Source organism: Panthera leo, chromosome C1 (genome assembly GCF_018350215.1).
Source record: "Panthera leo isolate Ple1 chromosome C1, P.leo_Ple1_pat1.1, whole genome shotgun sequence".
NCBI classification, from domain to species: Eukaryota; Metazoa; Chordata; class Mammalia; order Carnivora; family Felidae; genus Panthera; species Panthera leo.
In genome coordinates this window covers 17,912,501-17,919,970 of record NC_056686.1, presented here as the reverse complement: position 1 = coordinate 17,919,970, position 7,470 = coordinate 17,912,501, and the positions used below count along the sequence as shown (strand labels likewise).

At 49.9% G+C, this 7,470-nt stretch overlaps 1 pseudogene; it reads left to right on the top strand.

The window, feature by feature from the left end:
- Positions 1-205: 205 nt before the first annotated feature.
- On the top strand, positions 206-309 carry LOC122228889 (annotated as a pseudogene).
- Positions 310-7,470: the final 7,161 nt, after the last annotated feature.

Sequence of the window (7,470 nt, the reverse complement as noted above, 5' to 3'; positions counted from 1 at the left end):
AATATTGGTTATCTTTGGCTGCTGGCGAGGTCGTGATGACTTCAAACTTCTTTCTACTTTTATTGACTTTCTAACTTTTCTCCAATAAGCACGGACGTAGCTTTTCGGATCGGACGTAAAAATAACAAAAGAACTAACATTTGCTAGTGTCTCCTGGGTGCCAGGCACTGTGCTGAGCATATTTTCTTCTTAATTTTTAAATTTCAGCACTGCACAATGGCAGTGTCGTAGCCAATGAGGTTTATCTGAGGCACGATTGTTGCTAATTGAAAATTCCCCCCACCAAATTTTTAAATTTATTTTGAGAGAGAGAGTGCACACAAGCAGGGGAAGGGCAGAGAGAGGGAGAGAGAGAGAAGCCCAAGCAGGTTCTGTACCATTAGCATGGAGCCTGATGCGGGCTTGAACTCACCAACCGTGAGATCATGACCTGAACCGAAATCAAGAGTCGGATGCTTAACCGACTGAACGACCCAGGTGCCCCTGTGCTAAGCAGCTCGTGTGTCTCATCTCATTAATCTTCACAACAAACCTGTGAGTAGGTTAGAGAGAACGAGTTATAAACGTTAAGTAATCTGTCTATCATCACCCGGCTGGTGTGTGGTGAGGCCGAGGTGTGAGTCCAGCCGGACTGACTGCAGAGGCCAATCTCAACCACTGTGAATGCTATTTTTCTTTAAAATAAAGATGGCGCTCCAACGGTTGGCTCTTATTCATTGTTCTCATTGGACGGGAAGACCTGAAGCAGGGTTGCCATGTACAGTTGGGCAGGTTGTGGTCTGCACAAGAGAGCATGTACTCTGCTTGCTAGGCTGTGAGCCTGGGCAAGGAGCTGTATCCACCTGAAGGGAGGGATGCCTTTTCATGGAAATGCAAAGTACCTGCCAGAAGCAGTGAAGAGACGCCAACACCAAATGTTGACAAGGCTGTGAAGGAACTGGGTCTCTCATTCATCGCTGGTGATAATATGAATTGATAAAACCCACTTTGGCAAAGAGCCCGTCAGTTTTCTGTAACACAAAACATATACCTACCCTGTGACCCAATACTTAAGACTTCCACGCCTTAGTGCAGGTATTATCAGTACTCTTACTCGAGTAAGAGTACTTGCACAAAGAGGCTTATAGAAGGGTGTTTACAGCGTCTTTTCCGGAAGAAGGAGCCCTGGTGGCCATCACTAGGAGAAGGGTTAAATAAACTGTGGTATAGAAAGAACAAATTACCAGTAGGTATAACAACCTGGATAAATCTCGAAAACATTACACTGAGACAAAGACGCCTTACACAAACGGGTATAATGTTGCATGATTCCATTTAAGTGAAGTTCTAGAACAGGCAAAACTAATATAGCGTAGAAAAATATCAGGACAGTAGTTGCCCACGGGCACGGGGTGAGGGAGTACTGACTGGGAGGGGGCACGAGGGAAGTTTTGGGGGTGACGGGAATGTTCTATAACCCGACAGGGTTGGGGGTGACCCGTGTGCGTGCGTTTATCACAATTTACTGTGTGCTCAAGATGTGTGCATTTTGTCGTATCTGAATTTTGCACCAGACAACGTGAACAGATATTAAACCCCTTAATAACATGCAAGCTGACGTACTTAGGGGAAGTGGACCGATGTCTGCAATTTACTTTGAAATGCGTAATAAAATAGACATAGTAATGAATGGATAGAGAGATGGCTTGATATGAAAGGAAAGCGAGTGTAATAAAATGTTCACAGTAGGGCCTGGGTAGTAGATTTGTGGGAGTTCACTGGAAAAGCCTTTCAACTTTGCTGTATGTTTGAAAATGTTCCAAAGAAAATGTTGAAGAATACAGTTGCTAGACACAAACATGATGTTGCATGAAAGAAACCAGACACGGAAGAATGCGCGTGATTTCATTCAAAACAAAACAGACGTGACCCGCTGATGAGGAGTCAGGACAGTGGTCAGTGCAGGGGGCGCGAGGGGGGGTCGCTGGAGAGGTCCTGCTTCCTCACTGAGGTGCTGATGGCAATGCTCGGTGTGTGAAACTTCACGATTCCTACACTTTTCCGGAATGTTTATTACTTTTTTCTGACTACAGGTATATTACACTTTAATGAGTTTTCGTTTAATTTTTTTTCATGTTAATTTATCTTTGAAAGAGAGAGCGCGCGCACAAGCGGGGCAGGGGCAGAGCAAAGCAGGCTCCAGGCGCTGAGCTGTCAGCACAGAGCCTGATGCAGGGGCTCGAACTCACAACCTGAGCGGAAGTCAGAGGCTTAACTGAGCCACCCAGGCGCCCCTGTACTTTAAAGAGATTTAAAAAGGCTTGCAATGTTACCAACCTGCCTTAATCAACACAGGGTCGTGATTCCTCCATTTGTCTTGCTTCCTCTGGCCTTCATTCTTCCCCTCTTCCCCGAACCCCTCTCTCCCATCCTCAATCAGTGCCGCCACCATCCCTGACTCTGAAACTCGTTTTCCCGGGGTCTGTGCCACACAGAGGAGCGTGTGAAATGGAAAGGAAAGATCCTGGCTTGGGGGACAGAGAAATTTGGGTCCAAACTCTGATTCTGCCACTTACCAGCTGTGCGCTCTGGGGCAAATAAACTTCATGGGTCTCAGTTTTGCGTGTCTGCAAGAGGCCTAATAATAGGGCGTGAGGTCGGGACCGAGTGAGACAACGCATGCGCATTGCGCACATCACATAGTCCATCACGCAGTCCGGGCTCGCTAAATGCTGAGTGACGTCAAACAGCGGCTTCAGCACTGTCACTCGTCCCCTTCTGGCCACACCTCCGCGGGGCTCACGCTGGGCAGCCAGAAGGGATTGAGCCGGGCTGGGGACCCTCGGGCCACCCATTATCAACCTCTCGGGAGCCGGTTTCCGATCTACAAAGCGGAGCTAATAATCCCTGCCTGGAAGGGTTGCTGTGAGGAACAGACAAACTTGAAACTCTTAGCCTGGAGACCTCAGGGGATCTGGGGCTTCCCAGCCCCGCCGTGGCTCTGGTTCCTCTCTCCCCAGGCCTTCTGGGCCAGCGCACTGGCGTCGTGGGGGCTGGCCAGCGCAGGGTGGGGAGTGTCCAGGGCTGTGGGGCAGCGGCTGGCTCAGCCCAGCAGAGCCTCCCCAGCTGCTAAGTCGGGGGCAGCCCTTTGGCGGCTAACGTGCCGCCCAGAAGCAGTCATCTGCGCCGTCACCGCACGAAGAAAGCCCTGTGGAGGCCCAGAGCAGGGAATGCTCAGGGCGCCGGCAAGACCGAGGGCTTCCTCTGGGCCGTAGGCCAGGCCCTGCCCCGAAGGTGGGCCTCCGCTTTCTAAACTTGTCTGCCAAACGCGGGATCATCAAGACGTGCTCATTCCCGAGCCCCGAGCCAGATGCCGTTCCACCCGCCCGGCTGGCTTTCCTGGGGACAGTAGGTCGTTCTACTGTACAGCGTTGACAGCCAGGGATCAGGTGGTTTGTCAGCCAAGGACCCTCAGATACAGAATCAGCCCAACCCCTGCCCCCGGGGGCAGGTGCTTAGGACCGAGCAGGCACTCGGTAAACGCATTGGAGAGTGTAGCACTGAGGGCTTGACTGCAGGGCAATGTGCCAAGGCGTTACATACTTTCTCCCATTTGGTACTATTATGATTCCATTTCTCAGATGAGGAGACTGAGATTGGGAAAACTTGTCCCAGAATCCGGACGCAATGACCCTGGAGAACCTCTACTCTTCCTACCCTTTTCTTAGCACCACAGAGGTGATGATGATGCCTAACGTTTACTAAGCACCAAGGATGCGCCCTGTGGAGCACTGTGCATCCGTTATTGTCTTAAGTCACTAGAACTGGGGCGCCTGGGGGGCTCATTGGGTTAAGCGTCTGACTCTTGATTTCGGCTCAAGTCACGATCTCAGGGTCATGGGATGGAACTCCGTGTCCGGCTCCATGCTGAGCATGCAGCCTGCTTAAGATTCTTTCTCTCTTTCCCTCTCTCTCTCTCTCTCTCTCTCTCCCTCTGCCCCTCCCCAGCTAGCTCTCTCTCTGTCAAAAATAAATAAATATTTATTATAAATAAATATTTTTTGGCAGAGAGAGAGACAGAGCATGAGCAGGGGAGGGGCAGAGAGAGAGGGAGACACAGAATCCGAAGCAGGCTCCAGGCTCTGAGCTGTCAGCACAGAGCCGGACGCGGGGCTCGAACTCGTGGACCATGAGATCATGACCTGAGCCGAAGTCGGACACTCAATCAACTGAGCCACTCAGGCGCCCAAATAAATAAACATTTTTAAAAGGTCACTAGAGCCACCCAATGGAGTAGATATTATGATTATTCCCTGTTTTATGGAGGAGGAAGCCTCCATCATGGCTTCTGGACTGGGCCCCAGAGAACTAGACCTTCTCAATACAGCCAGGTATTGGGACTGGCAGGTTCACACTGATGATCCCATTAATCTCCACAACCCCAATAAGAGGTAGGTGTGAGTTCTCCCATTTTCTAGATGAGGAAACTGAGGCACAGAGCGACTAAGAAACCTGTTACACAGCTAAAAGTGCTAGGAGGCAGGGTTCAAGCCCTAGGCGATCTGTCCCCCAAACCCATGCCCCTACATCTCACCAACATCACTTTCTTGTCTATTAAAAAAATTTTTTTAATATTTATTTTTGAGAGAGAGAGGCAGAGCGTGAGCAGGGGAGGAGCAGAGAGAGAGGGAGACACAGAATCCGAAACAGGCTCCGGGCTCCGAGCGGTCAGCACAGAGCCCGACACAGGGCTCAAACCCATGTACCATGAGATCATGACCTGAGCGGAAGTTGGACGCTTAACCAGGCGCCCCTGAAGTTCACTAATTTATTTTGAGAGAGCAGAAAGGGCAGAGAGAAAGGGAGAGAGAAAGAGAATCCCAAGCAGGCCAGAGCCCGACGCGGAGGTCAAACTCACGAACCAACCGTGGGATGATGACCTGAACCGAAATCAAGAGTTGGACACTTAATGGACTGAGCTACGCAGGCACCCCTAAAAAACGTTTTTAACATTTTTTTTTTCAAAATAGAAAGTGTTTCGTAGGTTATTTCTAATTTTAAAATAAAAGCGTTTTGACTGTAAACAAAAAAACTCAACATTTTGATGTATCCCATGGGGCGCTTGGCTGGCTCAGTTGAAAGAGCACACGACTCCTGATCCCGGGCTCATGATTTCGAGCCCCACATTGGGTGTAGAGATTACTGAAAATTAAATAAGTTAATAAATAAACTTACAAAAAATTGATAAATCCCTTATAGATGTGTATATATTCATTTAGGTGTGTAGTGTGTAGTGTGTGTGCGTGTGTGCTTTTTGAAATAAAATTTTAGAAAAGGGAGATGTCATTCTGTTTTGAAACCCCTCTTTTGCCTTCGCCTACCACAGACATGTTAATATGCTCACCAAACAGTAATAATAACTTCGTTCTTTCAGCAAAATATTTATGGTATCCACAAATATTTTCTAGGTACTTTCTGTAGACACTGAACATACAGAAATGAACAAAAGAGACAAAGTCTCCCCCTCAATGGAGTTTTCAGGCCAAAAATAAAACGTTCACTTCTGATCGTGCTATGAAAAACACAATGCAATATGTTGGGGGGAAACATTTGAGAGGGGTCATAAAAGCCTTCTTTGAGGAGGTAACCCTTGACCTGGGGCCTTCGTGATGAGAACAGGCCACCCTTGGACTAGATCCAGGTAGAGGAAACAGCAGGTGCAAAGGTCCTGGGGTGGAAACAAGTTTGGTCTGTTTTAGGAACAGCAAAGGAGGCTAGTGTGGCTGGCCACGGAGTGAAAGATCAAGCTCTATTTGGAGAGACAGGCAGGAGCCAGATCTTACAGATCACGGGGAGCAGTTTGCATTTTGCTTTCAGTGTCATGATCCGATTTAGCTGTTGGAGAAACAGGATCCGCGTGGCCGCTTGGTGGGGACTAGACTCTGGGGATCCAAGTGTGGAAGAGAGGAAACCAATCGCAGGAATGTAGGTGGCCCGCACCAGGGTTGCAGCAGGAGACGTGGCCGAGCACTGGAGGGGCTCAGACTTAATTCTGAAGGAAGTCGACAGATGTAAGAGGTGGGGAGTGGAGAGCTCTGGGACAGCTCAGAGGCCGCTGGTAACAGCAAGTTCTTTACCGAGCACTTACGACTGCCAAGAACTGCTAAGCTTGTTTACAAATTTTTTTTTTAATGTTTATTTTATTTTTGAGAGAGAGAGAGAGAGAGAGACAGAGCATGAGCGGGGAGGACCAGAGAGAGAGGGAGACACAGAATCCGAAGCAGGCTCCAGGCTCCGAGCTGTCAGCACAGAGCCCGACGTGGGCCTCGAACCCACGAACCGTGAGATCATGACCCGAGCCGAAGGTTGAGCCACCCAGGCGCCCTCCTTGTTTACAAATCTTAACTCCACGTTCCCCGAAGCAGTTTTGGGGTCCGCTGCGTCAGACCTGCCCGAGTTGTTTGCCGGAAATACGGGGATTTGGACTTGTGTCCTTATTCTCAGGATTCTCGTTCGACACCAAGCGTAGGGATGCCAGTCCTCATTTACTCATCCACAGGTAGGGCGTTTTACGTTTGGGAAACGGAGGCCCTGGAAGTGTAAGTGGCTTGAAGAAACTCGCTGGCGCCCCTGACTTCACACCTGAACACTCGAGGACCGCAGCCGAAATGCCTGCAAATAAACACAGCATTTCCCATGGGGTGTGCCAGGGCCGCGAGATCAAAACCACGGGCTACCATTCCAGACGTAGCCAGAGCGAAGTGCTTCCTCAATGGCAGTGAATTATCTTTAACGATCATTGGTAGCACGAACGATCGTGGTTTCCATTTATTGAGCGCTTACTATGGGCCACATCCCCGTGAAGTGCTTTGAATGCATCATCTCCTTCATCCCTCCCAAGTGAGTGTGGGCTGGAGATATTCATGCCACCCTGTCCCCTCCCTTCCTCCCGGGATATCTATGACATCTATCTATCGTGGGGAGGCAGAGATGTTATCAGCTCAGCGCAGTGATGACGACGGGTTCGCTACTATTTTGATAATGAGGCAGTGGCCTTTGACCCACTTCCTGGCCCAAAGCCAGCCTCAGGGCCTCTCTCCCTCTCTGGGGCTTTGGTGGCTCTGGTAACAGAATCTGATGGGGGGGGGGGGTCTCTCCTTATGGCCGAGAATTGGGGTGGGGCAGTGAGTGCTGGTGGAGGGAAAGGGGGAGGAAAGGCTGAAGCGTGAATCAGGCTCTAGTCCCATGCTTAATGGGTACCTGGGAAGTCTGCTCACCGTGGAGGCATCCAACAGGCCGGCATGACTATTGAGGCTGGAATCTGTCGTGTCCACCACGATGACACTTTGAAAGAGGCTTGGTGGTCACGTGGGGTGTATTTTTCCCCCCACTTGTCTCCCTCCGTCTTCTGCTCTGAGCCGGGCTGTCCCTGGGGAAGGGGGCAGGGAGCTATTGAAGAGGAATGTTTGGGGTGCAAGCCCTTCATCTGGG